General features: G+C 39.2%; 1 long non-coding RNA gene across 1 annotated transcript; it reads left to right on the top strand.

Moving 5' to 3' along the window:
* The first annotated feature begins 13839 nt into the window (after positions 1 to 13839).
* Positions 13840 to 14469, top strand: LOC111272879 (uncharacterized). Its single transcript, XR_002687770.1, has 2 exons — positions 13840 to 14179; positions 14268 to 14469. It is a non-coding gene; the product is annotated as an uncharacterized LOC111272879 (long non-coding RNA).
* The last annotated feature ends 9641 nt before the right edge of the window (positions 14470 to 24110 follow it).

The following is a 24110-nucleotide window of genomic DNA, read 5'->3' on the forward strand; positions in this document are numbered from 1 at the left end:
TTGAACAGCAGTGGGTATCACTATAGCTAAAATGAGTTGCCTTCTGCCATAGCAGCTATAAGAGTAGCATATTAACCAAAGAAACGTAAACCAGCTGCACCCTATGTCAGACACAAGTGAAGTACGCGGGTAGCAACCGGCGCATGCTCTGAAGGACAACCATAGCATGAAGCATTACCCGTCCCCAAGCATCTTTATTTGGTACGCTCAGAATGACACGTCATTGTTTGAGATAGTCTTTAAATTCATCTCTCAACTTATTTTATATACTGGATATTAACTGGGTTTCAACTACGAATCGATGGTAGCGTAATATTTTAGTGAGAACGGTACCGGACACAAGATAATTACTTTATACGATACAGAACAGTATCATTCCAATTTGCAATCTAGCTCGTCCCAGAACACCTGCTAAGTACCGTCTACCTCTACCTACGGTTAGATGCAATTTTCTTTGGGGCAAGCATAGCTGGTGTCGCTGACGGCAATGTCGATGCCTTCTTTATTCCGTATGGTTTTAATGGTCGTTGTGACCCGCGTAAGCCATGAGGATGCACTGGCGGCACGAGGGTTTTAGCGAGTGAAGACTGCATACCGAGTTGCTGCTGTACACTGATGTGCTGTTGCACGAAACTACTCAAGTCAATTACAGTTTCTTGGCTGCCCACTTGTAAAATCATACTTGGTTGATTTATATCGCTGGTCCAATTTGCTGGTTGTCTAACGACGTCAGGAACCAACGGCGCGGGGGCCTGCGGATACTGAGCCTGACTGGTTATCACTAACATGAGGGGAGGCTGCATATTCTGCTGTGGCTCCAAGGCACAAGAGGGATAAGGAGTGCCTGCTCGAGACTGGGCTCTATTCGGTGCGAGGCGATACAATGGTGAAATATATGGGATCATTTCACTCATTTTACTACTGACCTAGCCAAAGTAAATGCTTCGATTATTTCTTGTTACGAGAGTTTACAAGACGTTTATGCGGTGTCCGGCTTATGATGTTGGTCAGAACAATGATGATGTTGATTCGTACCTCGTCTCTTACAAGCTGAGCCACAACTTAACTTTGTTGTTTTTGTGAATCAAGCGTTTTTTTTTTTGTCAAATGCCGAAAGCGTGTAAAAGCGAAATGCAGAAAGAAAAAGGGTTGATTTTTTTAGCGCCTAAAAGACAATTGTCGAAGTGGTGTGGTTGTGGTCCGACAGAAAATATTACTTCGTCGTAGATTTCTTACTAAGGTGCCGTTTTCCGTAGTTTCTGAGGGCTGCCCTTTGACTTACGTATAGTAGAAGGAAAGGACTGACCCGTTTTGAATCAGATGCGTCACAAAGGCAATTCAATTTTTCTTTTGTCACAGAAGTTCTCAAGAAACTAAACGTTTTACATGTATTAATGAACTGACGTTCGATTTTTTTACTTTAGAACTTTCTGTTGACACGTTCTTTGCAACCTTACCTGCTTTCAAAAAAGATCCGCCAAGGAACTTTATGTTGGTAAAACATATATAAAAATATATATATGTAAATAAATGTAAAACATATATGGGGATCATATATGTTCCCGCTAGCGTTAACTTTTGGAGTTGCTATTAATTAATGATGCGCATTTTATATGTAGTATTATATAAAGCCTGATAAATGGTGGCAGTGATAATTATCAGCTCGCCCCTATCCTTCCCCGCCTCCAACCCCCGACACAACCACAAAAAGCTTGCGTCGGTAAGAATAGGTCTTCATGCATATCTAAGTAGATGTATGTTGATCTCGCTTTCTCCTATGTTTTTACTGTTTTAGGTGAATATATATATAATGCGTTAGTTTCAAAGTGGCCAAGTTTTCAGATTTCAAGGTAGTAGACTCGGGGAAGCAACTAGTTACGGGTTGGGATGGAGTCCGGCAGATTCAACCTCGCCTCTGCTAAGTGCTGCACATTTTAGTACGGTCTGGCTCCCCGCTGCAGCAGCAGCAGCACCTGATAAAGCCGACCATGCTGCCAAGGTAGCAATTGTATGCAAATCCAGGCTATTTTTTGAGGTACGAACTGCTCTGATTCAGCTAATTAGCGGCATGGGGCGTTTTTCCAACGCTGTTGCATTGTAGCTACCATCAGTTGGCCTGCTGGGGGTCTAGCTGTATCAGTTCGGACATCTTTACGCGACTCTGAATTTTTAAGGGATGTCACCTCGTGTATATAGCGACACACAATTGTATACGATCGACTATCACATGTTTATCATTTCGTACACACCGCACTACCACGTCTACGTTTTATACTAGTAACCATTAATGTACGATGGTACCTAAGCAAACTAAAATACGTATTCGTGAAAACACCCATTTTACAGTCGAGTGGATGATGCACGGGGCATGTTTCAAGTGGAGAGCAAATGCCTATTTGTTGCAAGATGCGTTGCATGGCAAACTAATATGGTGCTAAATCCGCTCTAATAATTATTCTCCATTATTTGAGTGATGAGCCCTACTCTCGGATATATATATTGTTAGCCAAATACATCCGCCTAGATCCTAGACGCTTCAGAGATATTGCGTCGCTCTTTTATCTATAAGATAACAAGAATTATTGAGATGTGTTCACACTTTACATTGGTTCATGTTTGTAAAGGCTGGTTGCGTCGAGGCAGACTGCTGCGTTTAGGCCGGTTTTCCTATTTGACCGGCGGCATTTTGGCGACAAGTTTTAAAGTGTTAAAAGGTTCATACTCACTTGTTAGATGCGTAGATGTAGAGAACTTGTAAACATAAGCGATAAGGTTGTGGCTAAAGAAGTGTTTCGTGCTAACAACGTAGTATCTCAGATAAACCTTTAAAATGGAACTTGACTAGCGCTACTTTGAAGTGATGCCCCCGCTGTTATGTATATATATATATATGTGTATACGTATATCTGTAGGTATTTCGGTAATATCTCAAAACAAGAAACGAAATGTAACCTTAATTAACATTGAAATAACGTTCCTTTTAGCTAAATAACGTTCCTTTTAGCTAAATAATAAGAGTCGTCTCATAGCATGCGGCACGGAAGTTGCAGTTACTAGCCGCCTACATTATCGTCAACTTAAAATTAGACTGTACTTCCTGCTATGGTATCTCGCGTCGTCTGTAGTCTAAAATTCTGCTCAGGAAAGGCTACATTAGCTGAAAGGCTAATGTTTATCTTAAATCGTGGAAAATCGACCTAGTCATAAAAACTAATTGTAACAAGATGAAATCAGGCGGTGACTATGACTGGAACCGAATCTAGTTTTAGCAAGTTTATTATCTATTGTATGGACATACAACGGCTCCTGTATCGATAAACAAACTGATGGAACAGAAATTGCATGTCTAACACAATGTTAAGACAATGTCTAACATAACGGGGTGGAACTGCGAGGCTCTTCTAGAAAGCTAAATACAGTAGATTACTTACTGCATTTGTTATTGAGCTGCAGTAGATGTTCTGAAGGGTTGTTTACCTGTAAGCGATAATCATATCAGGAGAAGGCTATAGCAAACGTTGTAAATATGGCCTAGACTTTCATCATCACGGCCTTGACAATATAACATGAACAGAAAAGCGTCTTCGGCAGCCGGCCGAGTTCAGGCGATAGAAAAAAAAAAACAAGCTCGCTCAAGGCAACGCGGGCACGGCAAAACGATGGCTGGGTGATAGAGACGTAACGGAGAGAAGGTGGAAAGCGACTGACTGCAGGGATTTTTATGAAACAATCGACCGGATACGACTTTTGGTCGGAATATAAATGTGAAGGTAGACATCGATAGGGCAAAGACAAATTTAGAAGCATTTACGCGCGTGAGCTTTCCCACAGAATGCCTCATTCTATTGGATCTGAAGTAGACGTCATGAATTTGTTCGATGCACACTCGGTAAATGGAAGGCGCTTACCAAAAAACTGTAAACACAAAACAAACATTGAATCTTTCATTAGTTTGTTTGGCTTTTTTGAGAACCGTGTGGACATTTTTATTTGTTTCATTCAGTGGTATGGCTTGCACAGCCGGCGCAATGGGTTCTACAGTTTCGAGTCAGTAACTATTAAATTAGTGGTTACGTAAAATACTACAGTTACTATTGAGAAATTGCGGAAGAAATATTAAGGAACTGTGTGCAATTCAAGATCTATTAAAGAACAAAATACCCGCAAGCACAAAGTATAGGGCAAAAAGGGACCTTTCTGATTAAGTGTTAATAACTACCTACCTTAATTGCTTGCCCATGATCTACAGTTTTAGTAGACATAGTTTTATTAATAGTCGAATTTACTCGGCACGAATATACAGAACAGGTGCTCGCTACACACTTTTGATCTGTACTGTCGTCTGAGTTGGATCACGGCTCATGCATAGCTAAAGATTCCTACTACATATAGTTTCAAACTAGATATATAAAATGACACTAACAGGGAAAGTGTATAGTATCAAAATAGAGGAAATTATTTTTTGCATATATAGTATGTAATGGCGCCATAAGAGTCAAGGGTTTATTCTAAGAGTGTTCTATTCTAGGAGAGCATGTTTATCTAACGTGCAACATGTCAAACAACCAGCTGGGTTTTCCGGCATCTCGTTCGTCTCTGCTACTGAGGACAAGCGTCAGGTAAACACATTCCGTCATCATTAGCAAGAAGGGTATTGTAATATATACTTTATGATTTACCCTGAATTAATCTGCGCTCGAAGCGATTTACACATGTAAAATGCATAAAATACGTACGACAGGAGTATTGTCTTGGACTCTGCTGATCTCTGTCGGTACGCCGCTTGTGATACTGAAGGTGCACCCAAGTGCTTGTTAGGCAAGAGAATCGTCTATGCCTCATTGTGTTGATTTTTTTACACCGATAAATTCGTTCCTGCTCTCGATGAACCCTTTGTTGGCCTTAGCACCGACAGAATACCCAGACGCTGTGATGTGGCAGAGATATAATTTTTCTCACATTTTGAATCGGCTCAGTCAACCAGCAGACCAGGGTACGAAGCACGTGAACAACAGCGCGGCATAAATTCAAACAGACTAAAATCGTCTGACGACAGTAGACAAGACACAAACGGCTGGCTAGTTCCTTCTTTCAAATTTGTTCGCTCTGATGTTCTTTATTAAGAAGCAATATCAATATGGCTACCTCTATGAGCGCCGTTGCCCCTGACGCCGTCTTGCTGCAAAAAAAAAAACACTGTTGAGTACAGTACAGCCAATGAAAGATGAAGCTTAAAGCTCGAGCACAGCGGTTCTTGTGATTTCCCTAAGGAGTCGTCGGAAAATGTGAGGCGACTTCTGCTTCTGTTGCCTCTTCTAGTGTAAAAATGCTTCGCATCCTTCGGATAGCACTTTGTTTTTCTTCATCTTTTTCGCTCGTAACATTTCTGCCCTACGACTCTTCTCTAAAGACAGACAAAAGCCGACCGACGTTATCTAGATTAAGTTGCTGTTTGACAGAAGTCAATCTCGTGAGTTATGATACACATATAACCATACGTTCGATAAATGTCTAGCTATCTATAGACGCTGGTGCTTCGATGTTTGCGAAACGATAAATAGCGCATTGTAACAAAGCTCGCCATGGAGAAATTTCGCTGCCCGAAAGGCAGCGGGTATAGACATGTATATAAAGGTCATGAATCACAGACTGTTTGTTCGATGAAAAGAATTAGTTGTTTAAAACGATTGACAAATGCTCGTATAGGTCGCCCGAATCGAATCCGTCAACCAACACCTGAAAGTGAGACTTTTTTTAACTCTGATTTAATTTTTTGATTTCTATCGTGAGTAATACGGTGGCTTGCATATATATATATATATATATATATATGCAACATAAGGGTGTTCACGTAAGGATCAGAGATGTGTAGCGTTCTTCGATGAACCCTACTAAAACCTCTACATTACAAGTACTTCATTATACTAAGTATATTGAATGCTAAGTATTACATGAGATTTTTAAGACTTAATTTTAGATGAAAAACTCTAATATTATTTTCACATTGCTTTCAAGTTCTCTCCTATGCAAAGTAACTTACTAGCGTCATATCTTACATATCGTCTTTCAAATTGAATACTTGTTTTTGTTGAATAAAAATTAGAATAACAACGACAATCTGACAGCTCGAGTATAATAAGCTTCAAAATTTTCGGTTATGGCTTTGGCCGCTCTGATGGCGGGGTGGATAGAAGGCTGGACTCACACTCTCTTGTTTGATTCCCAACTGAAACTTAATGTTTCCCTTTAATTATTCAAGTTCTTAGTTTCACCTCGCCATAAAATTATATATGAATCTGTGTAAATATCGTTAATCTCCTGCTCTTTAAAATAGGTTCCTACTGTGTAAAAACTGTTGTCAATCGCGGGCGCATTTACGCGGACAGCTTTCGACCCTCACAGAAAAAAACAAGTGGGTAGTGATGTTTGGAAAAGAGAAACTTCTAAGATGCCTGGATGCTTCAGAATTCAATAAAAAAGGGTTTCTAGAAATCATTTAGGCTTTAGCAATACCAGAGAGCATTTTCCTAACTTTTTTAGTATTAGAGATTTTCGTGATTAATATGGCGTAATCATTTGTAAAAAAAAAATGCCTAATTTCGCCTAAAATGTGCAGTTTTATAAGCGTACTAGCCTTATCAGAAATACGTCTTAAAGCCTTGTCAGTGGTCGCACTAACAGCATAGATTGTGACTACAAGCTATACAGACTACAGCTACAGAGCTACAGACTATAAACTACCTCCAGCACTCACTGGAGGTAGTTTATAGTCTGTGAATGACCCCTTCGGTTCAGAGACCTACAATAGTACCTAATTGAGATCACGATAGCTTAGCCATGGGAAATTTGCGAACCTGCTTTTAAAATGGCAGATTTTTTTAGCATATACTAGTCAATGCGCCATCGCAGTTAAAGAGATGGTCGCCTGTCGCGCGGCGGAGACTAGTGTTTTTTTTTTTTTTTTTTTTTTTTCGGTGTAAATACCCAGATTACGTGTAGAGGATGTGGCTACATTACCGCTACTAGACCGTGATATCAGGCCGCATTGAATAGAACTTTTAGCGTGTCTTTTATTACTTTACTAGATTGGTGTGCAAGAACAGTCATACTATATGCATATATTTATTGATACCTCTAACATATTAGTATGGTCAATTTTTTGTGGTATTCAAAACACATCTATGCAGAGACTAAAATTATTGAGCTGAGTTAAGCCATAATTTTTGTAAACGATTATTACAAATATATTTTTCAAAGGTTTTTCACGCAAATTTCTCGATATTTGCAAAGTTTTTTTTTGTCCACAAACATCCATGCGCATCTGTGATCCCATCCTTGCAAACCCACGTGCAAGCTTACAATCGCACTGGCATTATTAGGGAATGGTTTAGTGTGACATCGAAGCAACACCGGGATTTTACGGTGATTGCCCATAACAAGACAACACTGGCTGATCCCACAACCCACTGCTGGGAAATCCTATCGATCTAGACGCGCTTTCGTGATAGTTTTCTACCTTCTATGGGCTCAATGGGTTACGGATTACGACCCACTAAACGCAATTTGCGATATCGAGGGATTTGAAGGGAAATCAAAGTGGGCTAGCGGAAAATCTTCCGACTCGATTTTCGTCTATGCATCAAGTATGCTCTGTTTGTTGGAGTTCGACTATAATCGGGTTAGTATGTTTACAACGTACAAAGGAAACGCACGGGGAAGCCAGCACAACTAGTAATTGATAACAATGTCGTTTTTATAAAGGTGTCCATCTATTCGTCCTATCTAATCAAATATACCGGATCGATCTAGACGCGCTGAAGCTGTATGGATAGCCTAACAATAATCCTTGGATGCTCTTCGTAGTAGGAGAAGGCATGTTTTTTTCTAGAACAAAAATGCAAATGATAACGGAGACTGGAAGCAGTTTTCGGAATATTAGCGAAGACCTGTTACTGTCAAATGCCTTGGTGTTGACGTAACAGATTTCCACTGCGGTTAAAAACATCCTTGCCAATCAGAATGTTTGCTTATCGTATTGGCAGTGAGTACACGACTGTTGAAAAATAGAGTCGGGCTTTTAGCTGCTATTATAACAAAAACTTGACAGAAAAATCACTATAACAACAATAAGAAAAGCGCAGAAATGTATTTGTGATGTCTCGATAGGCGAAATAGCAACTAAATTTACTTCGTTTGGGCTTCACATTGCCTGAGTCGTTCAGAAATACCTCCGGTCAAGTCTTTTTCTACGGATTCAAAAATCTCAGGAACGACCACTGGCCTGTACACAACGTAGGCAGTGTCCACACAGTGGGTAAATCGAATCAATATCCAATGTCTATGTTTTCAGTTTGTGTCCAGTAAAGGAGTCAACACTGGACCGTCAACACCCTATATGCTGGCATTTACTCCTATATAGGTGCGTCACGGTGAATACGCTCTGTATGATGTTCGAGAGAGGTGTCGAGTAAATGTAGACACTGTATATAGAGGAAGTTGGTTCTATAGTCGTAGAGGCACGTTATTTTTAACACTCAAGCCTAACGCTAGACAATCCACATATTGGGCATGGACTCTGCGAGCCATTGCAAGCTGGTGTTGATCTCTTATGTTAGAAGAATACCCAACGAGTTTAGCTTTTAATTCAACATATAATGTATTATTCCAGTCTGAAATCGTTAATTTTAGGTATTGAACTGGAATGTATACGAATTATCGGACTGGTATTCTAACGTTTGCCGTCTGCGCTACTTCTCAAACGTTCCACTGGCACAATTTTTTATAATTTGACGACTGCATTTAAAATTAGACCATCAAACAGGATTCTATACGGAATTAAAGCCGGCTTCTTGATTACAAGATACAGCCACTGTGCACCTGTGGCTTTTCCAACAAAGGACAAAGCATGGCTTTTTTCTTTCAGATGCTAACACTTTCTACTTATGTCTATATTCCGTAATTGTAGTTCCGACTAAATTGAGCTTCTTGATATAGTTGATTTATAATATAGTGTCCTTCATAAGAAGACTGTTTCTATCTTCATTGGATTTCTTCGCCTTTTGATATAGCCAGTAGTCCTTTTTCATTGTTAATTTGTCAGAGAACGTGGTTATGTACGGAACAATATCATACTGGTTGCTGTAAGTGCCTTAAGGTAAACTATTAAAAATTCGTTGAACTTATTAGATAATAAACATTCTTCGTTTTTTGGTTGTATCTTTAAGGAACCGTTGAGATCTGCACGGGCTTCCTAAGAGGCACAACTGCGTAGACGACTTCCATCAATTCTAAGCAAATTTTCACTTAAATTCAAATAGACTGTATTCAAACCCTAAGGCCGCATCAGTTCAAAGAGTTTCTAAGGTTAGAAAGTAGTAGCCTGTTGCTAGCAAATCTGACGGACTTTGAAATTGAATAACCTTTGAACTATGCGTCGCCAGCAGATAAAATTTTGCTGATAAATGCCCCGGTCTTCTAGAAACTTCCAAATTTACCCCAATAACAGTGAATTCAGGAGAAGTCTCGAAAATCAATGCCCAGTGGTCAAGTTTTTGTTTCTGGAAATACGGAAAGCAGTGGACATTTAGTGAAGATATGAGGCAAGGAGGCCTCGAGAAAAACTATAATACGTGGATGGAGCTTCAAAAATGGAGATTGGAGATTAAAAGATCAGCGGGGGTAGGGGGGACCAAATGTCGAAACTCAGGGAACAAGACATCCAAGATGTGTCTCTCTCCCGCTCTCACCGCCTAGATATTCTAGAGAGAATGTTCACATAAAAAAATGACCTCACACTCATTAAGGGAAAGGGCCATTGCCAGTGGCTTAGTCCAGCGTATATCATTTATGACACGACCGAAAAGGTAGTGATTTATACATAAAGTCTATACAAAAGATAAAAAATGATGTTTTCCGAAATAGAAAAGAAATTAGTTGAATTAAGTATATCCCTCTACATCATCTAAACACACATGGCACAACGTTGCGCAATATATATTTATTCTTATTTACAGTGTAAATAAGTTTTGAACTACTGGCTCAAATGTACGAGTTGTTCGAATTTGTAATATTAAGACAGCAAACCCTCTCTATGTTTCGTCCTGAAGATCAAAAGGTCAGAATTATAGGGACACGTTATGCTCTGGGTTCGAACCCAGGCCTAGATAAACACACTTCGTTTCATGCTGGGGCCAGCCGTCCGTCTGACTGCATGATGCCTAACGGCGATACCGAACGTAAAACTCGAAACACAGAGATAGCAAAACCTGAAGGTCCTAGACTAGCAAACCCCTTTGAGAACAGAGACTAACGTTCCAAAAACTATCAATATATATATATATACGGATAGCATCTACTGGCGCAAAAAAAGCTTTTTGCGTTTTTACGAACTTTCAAGAGCAACATAGGCGCAGTAATAGGATGCTTAGAAACTTAGTGATCTATGCTAACGGTGAATATGCATTCTATTTTCTCTGACGAGATCCAACTGTCGAAGCAAACGTAGTTATTTGCTAAGTAAATCCAACATTTTCTTTAAGGAGACTGTTAATTTATTCACGTAGACTCTTGACCTACGTCCGAAAAGGCACGCGCAGGACACTAGAACAATGCGTTAAATAACGTCTTGACTGAAAAGATCTATTTGAATAGTTTTGTTCAAGTATTATATTCAACATTGAAATCTGGAACAAGTAAAATAGGTCTCGTATCTTTTTTGATCCTCTAATCGACCTCGAAAGACATGGATGACCAGAAGCACAAGCGAACCTATACATGGAATTCAAGGGATGCGTAAACAGCTAGTACGGCGAAATAGATTGTTTATAAATTCAAAAAGCGCTTGTCAATACCGGCTATGGCAAGCGTAATGCTGGCACACCTCGTGAATTCAACACATTTAAGCATTGCTCTAGCATGTAGCACATGATCGACGTAAACCGGGCCTATCAAACCCCTCAAAAACCCACAGTGTCAATCAATTTTGGTTCTATCTATTCTGTTAGCAAAATGAAGTAACAATTGTTTGTCCGATCGACCTTTCGGCCCTTCTCTTTAGGCCGAAAAGCGATTCTTCCGAAAAAACAGAGTATCTTTTGGCCTGAATATTACTAGAAAACCTGGGTCAGATTTTTTCGATATAGTAAACATATCTGAGTTGATGCCTCAGAAGAATCAAGAGTCACCTCACAATTAGTATCATCAGCGTAGACCTTTGATTTCGGCTTATGCGTTTGGCGTGAACGCTTTTGGCAGTATTTGTTTTTGGACCATGATTTCAAAGCGACATTTCTAGCCCAGTCAGACGAAGTGTTTTTATCAATAGAACACACTTCCAGAACGGGATTTGCCACTATCCATCAGCAATCGGAATAGAATGCATTAAAATAGTTTTAAACACGGTGCATGGACTAGAATTTAAGCTGCTTAGAGAATAGATCTTGTGATCGAACGAAGCAGGACGTCCAAAATACACCTACAGGAAAGTTTAATTCTATAGAAATTAGTGTGAAAGAACAAAACTATATCTCAAAAATAGTACTTCTGTAGTTTAGCTAATAGCACATAAAGGTTTTAGTTTAGTAATTTCTAAAGCACTTAGATAAATAAGGAAATTTCAAAAAGACGGACGGATGTTCCAGATGTGCGGTAAAACTACGATAAACGAAGCCAAAGCGTAGACTCAATTTATCAAACAATATTTGTCGATAATACACCCGAGACAAGCGAGGCACGTGCGGGAATCATAAGAAGGTTTCAGGATTTAAAAGATAAAACCAAAGAAAGAGAAATTTCCATCGTCTTGTTTGCGAATGACGATTACTGACTGTCCAGTGACCTAAACGACCCAATTACTGCCAGTCAAACGTACAGACTTTGCTAATAAGGTATCTCGAATGTGATGCTAAAAAAGGTCAAATGATACATTCAAGCTATACAGCGTAAGACGGATAAAAAAAGAAGAACATTTGGGGCCACCCAGATCACGATGATAGCCGCTTCGTCCATTCACTGGCCTCGAAGCAAAAGTTACACGACAAAGCTTATATGAATGTTGCTACATTACGAAGGTATCTGTTCTTCTAGAGCCCCTTGAGTCGTGCTTCGATGGGGAACTATAGCGCGATGTACAGCTTATCGTACGTAGAGAAATGAATAAGGCCAAACTTGTAACCAATAAAGTTAGGTCTTTTGTAGGCCACCTTTGAATTCAGTAGAACGAGTGCGAAGCGTTTAATTCGAAACTAACACATTACCTTATGCCTAAAATTGTCACAATCGTTCATTTGCAACGCTTTTATAGTTTCCCTCTTGCTTTGGAGTCAGTCTGTTTCTAATGTTACATGTCGCATTATAAGGGGTTACGTTTGGTACGCTTCCAATGTTTCTATATTTCATTAGAACAAAGCCAACACTAATATAAGCCGGTGGCTAGTGGAGATGCCTAATAAATACATTCCGCACACATATATGTATATATATATAATATATTGTATATGTGAAGTTCACGTCGGATCTGATCGTTTGGACCGAATTATGGCAGTGGCCCAAGTACTAGACATACTGCTTTTCCTATTGAAGTTTCGCTTGGAAAAAATTAGGCTTGAAATATCGAAACCAACACAAAGGTAGCATGCGAAAAAAGAACGTCGGATAGGAAGCTTAAGAACTGCCGGGAAGTTTATCCACTATTTCCTAACTACTCTCTGTTGTGCTCTAGCAAAACAGAATCTTGAAAGCAGCAAGCTCAGGTCTAGCAGGATTATCATGATACAAACAAATAGGGCTGATTGAAACAGATTAAGTAACCAGATAAATTTCAGTTAGACGCCCAGATGCAACACTGTTAGTGGCAGAATGGCTAACGTATGCACGCATTGATAAGGCTTTACATTTGCTCAACTGAAGAGAACGTTCTCAATACAGGAAAAATCAGTGTTGGATGCTGAGCAAACTGGGTGATTTCGATTTTTAAGTTTTCGGGGTGACAGCATAAATCTCCATTATAATAAATTTGTTCACAGCAACGGTTGCGGCTATCTTGATTGCCCCCACCTTATATGAGGCAATTGATATATCTGACTCGGCTGATCACTTTCACCCTCCGAACATAGCAGGTCAGAGACCAAGCAAGCATTCCCTTAATTATTTTTACTGCATATATAAGCGGCTATGATGTCAAAGTTGCGAGTGCCTAAAAACATCCTGAACACATAAAAATATATTTCGATAAAAACTAACACTTAATCAGCGGTAAAACTAGATTTCCCTTACCAAGAGTCTGGAGTTGACGGTAAACAATTATTAGCATATCTCCCAATTAGAGTGGAAGACTGCGGCTTACTGCTTATATAATTATTTCTCTTTCTTTCAGCAAATTCATGGTCAAATATATTACTTGTTGTAAACCGTTTGTTTCGCCTAAAAGGTCTGTAATGCACACAGTGTATTATATCTAGTGTTATCTCACTTGATGGACGTTGTTTCTACTCAACCAAATATGCTGCCTTCGATATCTGATCCTTCCCGGTGAAATGGTATGCGAAAGGCAACGTTAGCCTCGAAGGCTTAAGATAACTTATCGACCATTTTGAGACACGGGATAATAAACTAGTTATGTAAACAGCGCTCATTCTTACAGCAGCCCCCGTAGCATCGAAACAATTCCATTTTCTGAATAAAAAATGCACGGCTTAGTCAAGGTTACATATTATCCGTTGAATATGTATATTAGACATCTGTGCCCTTAGAAGTTCGCCAAGAGTTGTAAAAGTTTTACGATGCCTCTTAAATGCGGTCAAAAACGTTGGGCTCAAAGGGAGGGCAAAAACACGAGCGACACATGGCGTTCGGGTACGATTCCAAGCTGAGGCTCAATAGCTTTCATACATGATTTGAGTTCATATTCTCATGTCAGCTAGCTATCTTGTTGAAAATGCAAAACCTCATTACACGCTCTACCTGTAATTTATAGCAGTGGATTCACACGTAGGTCTTATTGGTGACGAGCTGTTCTTATTCTATAAAAAATGTTTACTCATTATATAGCCGACCTGAACCGCTGTAGTCCTTATCTGTCTTCAAGTTGAAGACTTCAAGACGCTTACGCGTGAATTGCCCGAGTTCCACCTCAACAAGCGAATATTCCAAACCACAAAAACTAACATGCAGTCTATTTACTGTAAGTATCCAAGGTATTCAGAGGAAAATTATTTAACATATAGTGAGCTATGTGTACTCTGACGTCTGTGCATTGTTTTTATTTACAGTCGCCAACTGTCTCGATCGTTTGCAACGGGAGTAAGGAATTAGAGAACAATTACCGGATTTTCTAGATGAATTAGTTCGATCTGCACAGAGTATGAACGTTACGCAAAACGCTGACGTTTGCTAACCGCTTGTTATTATCGAACAATTCTATTTTTCATAAATAGTTTTTATAAATAAACAAATAAATAAAATGAAACGTAACGTGAAGGTTCTAATTATTTTTCCGACCCATTTCAACGATGAAGACGATTGGATGAATCTGAAAAGGTTTGAAGCCAAGAAGGTTCTGTTGCAATAAAAAGATAGAAAATTTTCCGTAGAGATTCTACTCGACAGGTGTGCTAAGCGAAGGGAAATGTTAAGAACACACGTTTTGTTATGAATGGAACGTATTTTAAACACCGAATCAAACGTAGGCGATCAGGCTGTTTGCAGTTTTTTTTTTTTAGAGATTCAGATATTTAAACGTTATCGTACCACTATAGAACTTCACGTCTTCGACATGCCACCAAAAACCTAGGCCTATTTATAGAAGCGGTATGCGTTAATTGTGTATGAGAGTCCACAGGATGTATTTTATGGCTAGTCCTGCAGCATGTGAATTTCCTCAGAGTAAAAATAGCCCGAGGCATCGAGAGTAATTATTACTTGATTATGATCAGTTTCAAATAGATGCCAACTGAGATATAGAATACTAACAGTTACTGGATTTTACGGTGTGTCTACGCATGTGTCGAGCTGTTGAAGACGCCCTGCTGTTCGCAGGGCGTCTTCATCCGTGTTCAAGGGATAGACAACTTTCGAGTCTAATCAATAGGTTTCTCAGATGATATACTAGATGTCTCATCGTGTCACAGTAGGCCCATTGCTCTCGAATGCTCAGTAGCGCCTGATACAGTAATTGCTTGATAAGAGCTGCTGATGTTCGGCAGTTGCAAAATGACTGCAATCTGTCAGCCCGAGCTCTCCCTGTTTTTATTGCAGCGGACAAGCTTTGGATACTTCCAATCTTAATTCAATCCACTATTTTCAATAAAGGCATGCAATGGTCCACCCTCATTTCACCTAGCTATTATCCACGCCAAAAAATGCCAGGGGGTAGCCAGTTCAGTGTGAAGAAAAGGTACTTTCGTCGTACGAAATTTGTGACAACATCAAGTATATAACGCAGATAATTTCCAGTTACGGTGTCAGAGGGCCTCAAAAAAATTTTTGGACATTTGCTTGTCCTTGTCCCCATTTAGGTAGTGTCGATAGAGTGTATTCGAAGCCTGTACGCATAGAGGCATGTCTCGAACCATCTCCGCAACTCTAGCCAAGTATTTGGCGATATATACGAAGTTCGAGTCAATCAGATTGATTTCCTTGTATGTTGAATCTTTTAAATGTTATGTTTGCAACGGCTGTGGAGACATTTATTCGTGACCCAATAAGTTATCTCGAAATATCTTCTGAATGAATCCAACAAAATGACCCTGTCTTTTTAGACCTATATGTACTTGAAACAGCCGTCTAAATAACTGAAATCATGTATCGCTCTCTTCATAGGAACGGTCTTCTGGGCTGCAGACATTAAAAAGTCAATGCCCAATCGCAATTAATAAATGAAGACAATACAAAAAAGAAAACCAATTAGTTAATGATCGGGCTATTGGCTCTTTATCTGTAGCAGTAGAGCTTATTCAAATCATCCGTTTTACAGACGCATCTTTGTTATTGCGGTCTCAACCAAACATTTTTGAGTAAAACGCCCCATTTCGGCAATTAGTCGTTAAGAGAGGGAAGGCAAATTTTCAAAGCGTTTGCAAAATATCTTCACACACGAACTGGGGAAATAATTGGAGAAATTAGAGGCCACACGATGGGGAAAAAATGCATGAAACCTTCAGCGAAGTTCTTGACAATAGAAGAATCACTTGTTTTTAGTTGACTAGGTATTAAGTATTCTTGAGTACTGATAATGTGCCCACGATAATGCGGTAGCAATTCGTGTGCCAATTAGAGTCAATGCATCTAACGGCATACGAATTTTGGACTCGAGCCTTGTTTCGAGGTCAGGCCGCAGATCCAATGCTAACGCAGGCCTAGATTCGAATTATTTATCTCTATTCAAATATTCAACGATGTTTACCAATGAGCTCAACTCCTTTAGAAGGTGTGAAAACATTATTAATATTCCTTTTTTTTTTCTGTCAGCTTTCTATAAGGTTCAAACATTAGCGCTGAAGGATTTCAGAAATATTTCCGTAGCAGTAAACCAGGAAATTCGATTAGAAAAATATGTTTCTATCAAAATAGGACGTCTTGCCTGGAAAATTTTCGCCGGCGAATGCAATATATTTAGAATATGGCCTATTTTATTCATATTACTTTAATATATGGTACCTCGTTTTACTGTTGTAAGCTTTAAAGACCAAAAACAGCGCTCAGTTATCTTAAACCTTAGTGATCGTACTGCTGCTTACAGCTAATTACTTGTCTTTAATAATGTCTTACTAAAGATCCTGTAACTAGATACATTAGAGGCAATATAATGATTGAAGGCCGCATGCATCCTAATTTCCCTGTGAGAGACACCCTTTTTCTCCCATAGGACGCTTATAGCCTAAATGGAATGAGACAATACAAGCTTGGCAACTACTACGAACAGTCTTTGAATTGGAGAGACTGTTCTGCGTCATGGCAAACTTATTCACGCTTCTAGTAGCGTAACGTAACGGGTGTCCTGGTTAATGTGGAGACACTGAAGTAGTAGAAGTCCTAATAGAAGTACATAGAGAAGCATGGTCACCTTGCAAAGCGTGACATCTCTTCGTTAACATTAATAGAAGCTTGACATTTCCTCATTAACATAAATGGTCAAATCTAACTGTTCACTATAACAGCCCTTATATAGCCTTCAGCCCGCAAGAATATTCAACGCGCAGCGGTATAATGGGCGATGTGTTTATAAACAGGGCGATGTAGCTTTATTATCGGCCCGTAGGAACGATTACTAGTCACTCTCTCTGCGATTACTTACTTCTATTTTTTTCAGGACACTTGCTAGCGGCGACCTGCACAGGCTAACAGGTTTGTGTGCTGATATTTTTGCTCTCGAGCGAACATGTGTGAGTCAGAATAGATAAAATAATTTTCAAGAATTATCAATGGTCAGAAGACGGTTGCTCGTGCTTGATGATAGACAACGAGCAAATAATACGATAGGCACGTAATGATTACGTATTATTATTATTAAAGAAACCGTTTATTATTATAAAAAAGGTCTCTGATTGGGTTGAGAGAACGCTGTATTGTAAGGGTGACCTTTCTGGAACTGTAGCTGAATTCAAACCGATAAGAATAAATAAATGACATGAGTTTTTTTGTTGCATACTTTTAGAAGTAATGGTTTATGTCTATTATAGGGCAACTAGATCGTGCTTAGTCTTCGTATAAAGTGCTAGACGATACATTCTCCTCTTGAACGGATCTGCAGCGCATGAGACGTTTAACTTGAAGCGATCATGTTTGGTGGCAGCGTAACTGACCTTAAATGAAAGGACTTGGCCAAATAAATTCAAAACAAAATCTTCACTGGTTCTAAAAATACCACGCTAAAGATAAACGGAAGATCTGTCGTGATATTGCATGCCGCCAAACCGATAAAGAAATCATAGCAGTGAAAAAAATCTATAAGAACGACTAGGGTCGTTATGCATAGAAGCCTTTTATACGTATTTAGAAAAAGAATGACTCGTCATAAAGCAATCGGCATAAAATATACGCAAGCACCCTTTAGGACTCTGAATCAGCAAGATGAGCTGTATCCAACTCACGACAGCGTAATTACTTCTCTGCTTAAACGATTTAGCCAATACAGAAGAATACAGACAACAAGCGTTAGTTAGCCAGACACTAAGCGGCTATAACTCACAGCAAGTGTCCTACTATAAAACTGTGACCTGCAAGTACAGATCTAGTAGAAGGAAGAGAGCTTCAAGCTTCCCTAACTTATTTTTCAACCGTTGACTTTGGGGAAGAGCTGTGCGAAGATGTATTACCATACTCGTCCATCGTTATGGTCCCGTTAGAAAATCAAAATTAGCCCACAACAGAACATTCAGTAATCGAGAAATGCCTCTTGCACAATATATAACTGCATAATAGAGGACGATCGAACATTAATACACGCGACTGCAGGATATTGCTTGAGACGTAATTCATTGTTCAAGACAAAATCGGGCTATATACGGACCAATTTGATCTACGTACGTTTCTCCCGTTAACGTAACACCCAACAACGTTCAAACGAATCATCGCTTCAAAAGCTTCATCCCTAGTTTATGCAGTATTTGTTATTTGCTTGTTAGTACGTACACTTTTGTTATGAACAGATTTTTTATTATTATCTACTAAAGATTTACTGTCGTTTCTGTCCCGAGGGACGTCGACGAACTTATGCATGCCACGTGCCCGTCTAAGCTTACAACTATTAAATAACAATTTCAAGAAAATATATTCTCCTAACTAGATATTAAATGGCCATGAGCTGAAACGACGTGTGGCGCCATCATGACTCACACCACCGATTTTGCCTGCTACTCAAGACCTAACCGATGCCTCTGGGGGGTGCTTTCACGACTCTAAAATTCGATATGATTCAATTCATAAACTATTTTCCTATGTTACATTTACGTATATTTATACATAAAGTAATGGACACGTTTTCCTAAAACAACTATGGCGACGTGTGTTCTTTATTAGACATAGCGTACACAATAGGGAGGCTGGCTAGAAATTAGAAGACTGGCTTGGAACAGCCACAGCAGGAACGTTATATAGAAAGAGGTCGCTCTTGTGGTTGATTTTTGTGTCAAGGGTGCTTATTGCTCGTTTTTCGTGTGTCCGAAAGAAGTCCCTTAGCTTCATCGGCTTTAGCTTCTAACCAACTTCTATGGCAGAAAAGTTGTACTCAAAATTCTCGTAAAGATGTGAACCATTTTGTCTATCATCACGTCAAACATATCCGAGCTGAAACGAACATTAGAACATCAGGCTCATTCATCGCCTACCTCTACGCCTTTTCAGTCATCCTGAGGCTCTCAATCGAGATCGATGTACATTATCGATTTTATAGGGCAACTATGGAAATTTTGAATCTCGCGAGACAGAACTAAACATATATATTTGATCTTCGCTTATATCCTGCAGCAAATTCTTTGCCGTTGCCTCTAGGAGTTTGCGGCTATTTTGTCGCTGCATAAATTTGTCAAAAATTATGTGAAATCATTACATAGATTATGCAAAGGTATTTGAAGGGCATCGGAATAGAATAAAAACTATCGGAACGGGATACGGTATCTAACTTTGAAGAAACTTGCTAAGTTAAGCATGGTAATAGCCATGCGCTTCTTTGCTACCCTTCGCAGTGAACGAAAACTAATGAATTTAAGATAACTCTTAACCATTTTTCGGTTGTGTTCATAGCCCACTATTAATGACAAACGGACTTACCTTTATGTTTTATGCTACGGAACACGTTTTGGAAACAGGGATTTTTACATACATTATGTCTACTTTAAGGAATATAGGGTTTAGCGCCATACAGATGCAGCTTCTTTATTAAATCGTAGTTTGACTCTCCTGAATTCTTACCAAAAGGTGGTTATAGCTATTTCTAGCCTGATTTCATACCCTAAACTAGGCCTAGCTTATTCGCGCGTGTAGCACTTAGTGCTTTGGCTGGCCTATAAAAGAAAACAAGTACCTAAAAAAAAAGATGTAATCTATACTATATAATAAAAAATGTACTACAATCAAAAATAGAAATCAGCATATTTATTAAATTCCAAATTAGTATTTTCATATAGCATTTGCCTATTAACATGAATCAATATATATGGTATACACTTTCGTTTCACTTTTTGTAGCACGAAATCACTTGCTTTACCTTCAGAGAGATCAGGCTACGATGGATCTTTGGGTCTTTACGTGGTACATATAGATCTGTACTGTTTGTATTAAGTCGTTTTCTATAAACTACGATAGACCTTTGTTACGTCTGAGAACACTGTTTTCTAAATGCATTCATGCTGCAAAGTTGTGGCAGCTCATTCGAATGTTATCATTCAGTTAGGTGATTTATGGTAAACAACAGAATTAGTGAGCTTTACGATGAAGAGTTTTAATTTGAGATTAGACAAAAATGAAGACACAAGGACGATTATCAATTGTTGCTTAGTTTACAACATTGGGTATTTTTATGTTGAACAGTGCTTTTAAACCTACGATGTTCGCAGTGGGTCATGGCAATGGGGGGGGATGGGAAAAGAATTTGTGGCATATCGCGTGGCATATCGCGTTAGACAAGCAATAAAAGTACAAAAAGTGTTATCAAGAAAAAAGCTAAAGGTGTTCGGTAAATGAGTACTATCCACTACAAGTTACAGCAAACGTCCGATTAACAACTAGGGGAGACGATAAACAAATCCCAGACCAAGCAATCAAGCACAATTTAAGTTGTAGTTACAGTTTAGGACTATTATTTACTAATTATCAGACATTATCCCACAGATTACTATTTTTATTTGAAACCCCCAGAACTCATTAATAGAAGAACCGTGAAACTCTAAAATCACCTATCGAAACCTCATAAAATTGCGTGCCCAGTACTTCGAAAACAGCCGAGAAAGTCGCCACTTAAAAGAGAACTGCTCGCGCTTAGAGAAGTGTTTAAGAACCCTACCAGTTCCGTTTTGCAGACTGAAATACCATATTGTAGTTGTTGCTCTACAAATAACTACTGAAAGCATGGAGACAGCCTATTTGTAGATCAGTTGTCCACCCTTACGGCATGTCAAGTCATTGCACATAATGCACATGCCAATTCAACCGGCGTATAACGCTGGTCGACGCAGTTGAGACTGTATTATATTGATCCGCAATAGCACCAATTTTCCCACCATTACATGTGTAATACCTGCCACCGAAACTATTTAGGTGCTATGTATAAAAATATAACGTTATTAGTAACGTGTGTAGTGTCTTTTATATCCATACATGTTCGGGAAGAATAATCGTATCAGGCACTAATAACTTCCCAGTTGGCTTCGCAGATGAAATCTTTCTGATAACTGACGGATCTTCCGGAAGAATTGGGCCGAGCGTATCGATGCAAACAGTATTAATTGACAACTTTATCACTAATGATGTATCATATCACCCATGTGATCGTATCCGTAATGATATTTTCATGAGTTATCATGATCTTCTGCCTCGGAACCTAAATCCAAGATAATGGACAACAATCGTTCTGTCATTTGTACGCACGATTCTCCTTTATACACGGTTGGTTTTTAGTAGTAAATGGGTCTTGGAAAAGTTTTCATTCAAAATTTGAATATTGTATCCTATTTGTATTATGGACAGAATTTGCCACACGGTATTGTGGCAATCATCGGACAAATATTAGAACGTTCCATAATGCCTGACAGATTTGTTGTACTTTACGTTTTTATGTAACTGTTGCTTAAATCGAAAAATCGATAGCCTTCGGTAGCCAGTTTCTCTGACTCAGTAACTGGTCAGCTCATAAATGGGAAGAATACGTATAAGCAATCCTCAATGTGTACTCGAACATATTCTGGCTAACGTCTTTCTACTTTTCTTTCTACGTTCTTTCGCACCTATTGCTCACAATCCTCCGAGCACAACCGAAGACTTGCTCCTTCATCCACGTACCGCCGATCTTCAATAATTTTTTTTACATATCTTCATATACGTAGCATTCGTTACATTTAAGCATTAACGAAGAGCTTTTAACTTATTAGCTGGGGGCCAGCAGGATTACAAATCACCAATTAAGCTTTTATTATATTGATTTCTTTATCATTATTATGTTGTTGAAGAATCCGAATTGTGTATATCTAGGACATAAATACAATATTTAACATTGAGCATTTCCTGTTTTTGGAAAGCAGACAGACTATTGAACGTTCAAATACATTGTCATAGCTTGAAGGCATTCTTATATTTCGTTGAACTATATATAAAAAAGAAATTGATCTTTTTGTGACGGTTCTTAAGCTGTTTACATTTTTTCAACCATGAAGATGTGGATTAGTGCTTACGCGTTTGTCAGATAACAAATGATCTTGTGATTATTCCACTGCACTATATTCCACCCAGCACAGTAAATATACTACGAATTGTAAGTTACAAAACCCAGCTTAGGGTTTGCCACCAAAATCGGATCTCCGAACGTTCCGAATGCAGTCTGAACTCATCAAGTCAGTCAGCGATACTGAAGCGCGGGCTGCCGATTTAGATCTGGTAGGTGACGACCACAAAGACATCTCACAGTATATTGCTTACGTTCTTTTGAACACGTATACTTTTACAAATCATACCATTACCTTGTGTTCAGATGCGTCACTTGGCTTGTGGCGATTTCTGATTAGTAGTAGCTTCCTAGGTAAATCGGACTAGGTATCAGGGATGCATGGCCACTTCAGAAAGCGTTCTGCGACAAATTTAGCGATCGCATTAGCACTGCTCGGGGAAAATCTCCGCAAAACGACAGCGCACTATACTTACTCTTAAAACTAGCGCAAAGTAACCTTAAAAACCCAAGTTACTTTGGTTGGCCCGGGTCACGGCGTGCGTACCATAGCACGTGTTGGCATTTCGTTAGATTTATACCACAGCTGTTAGAGGGTATACTCAGGTCGAATTGAAATCGGATTAAGGTGGGATATCTGAGCATTGCATATAGAGCAGATTGCAGGTTTCGCTCAAAGTGACAGCGTTTACTCGACACGGATTTGCGTAGCCGTCTACGGTAGCCATCCTGCGGTAGATTCTCTCATACTGCCTACTTCGTCAGTACTATATTCAGGAAAGCTAAACACTATCTGATGTTACAAACCCGTTTATCGGTATCGACATCACCGGTTTAACTAGCCAAAACGTTCTACACACAGGCAGCAGAAACCTTGAATTTCTGGGTCTGCCACCTAAATCGGCACGAATTTGAACTAATAGCGCGGATTTACCGTTACAAACTGGCCCAAGACAGCACAAACTTTGTTAATTACCGACCTAAAAGGAAATTTGAGCAGCATAAGCTGCTCGCCCGAAACCAGCTGGCACCAGATTTACAATCGTGTGTTGCGTGTGCAGAGCTTTCATTACGGCAATGCTACCAAAACGCTAATTTATAATGATGTCCTCATGACTGATCAGACGCCTACAACGCTAAGGATCCACTTAGCTCAAACATACTGTTAATGAGAATAGCAAAAAAAAAAAACAAATTAATAGCCCCCAATTATATTGCTTACCTTATTCCTTGGCCCGAGCCCATCAAAGGTGACTGGCCTGTTGATTCAGAGCACAGGGCTAAGTTCTCTTGTTGTAGAGATAGTATAACTTATCGAATGCGACGAAATACAAACAGATCGTCATGTGTGTTACTCGTCTAAAGGATCCCTTTTGGTTCACATCAGACCAGTGAATATACGTCCTAGTAGTCGTTTTCGTTGTTTCGCAAAACTTGTTCGTTTCGCTATAAAACGAGCCGTCAAACCAAAGAAAACCATCAATAATATCGGCATCGCTAATATAGATTCTTCCACAACCAGCTTTTAAAGAGATCGCAAGATGAAAGATCCTCTCAGTGAAGACAAAAGCATCTGTTGAACTTCGGCCAGGCAGTTTCAGTACATGAATAAATAGAACGTTAGATAAGCGTGTGTAGAAAGTAGTAGAAAATAATAATCGAATTTTCCACACTCTTAATGAAAGCAGTTCGTCTATGATAAAACAATATCCAATTTGGCACTATATATATGAGAGATCGT

This window comes from Varroa jacobsoni, unplaced genomic scaffold (assembly GCF_002532875.2).
Source record: "Varroa jacobsoni isolate VJ856 unplaced genomic scaffold, vjacob_1.0 contig03673, whole genome shotgun sequence".
In the NCBI taxonomy this organism is placed as follows: Eukaryota; Metazoa; Arthropoda; class Arachnida; order Mesostigmata; family Varroidae; genus Varroa; species Varroa jacobsoni.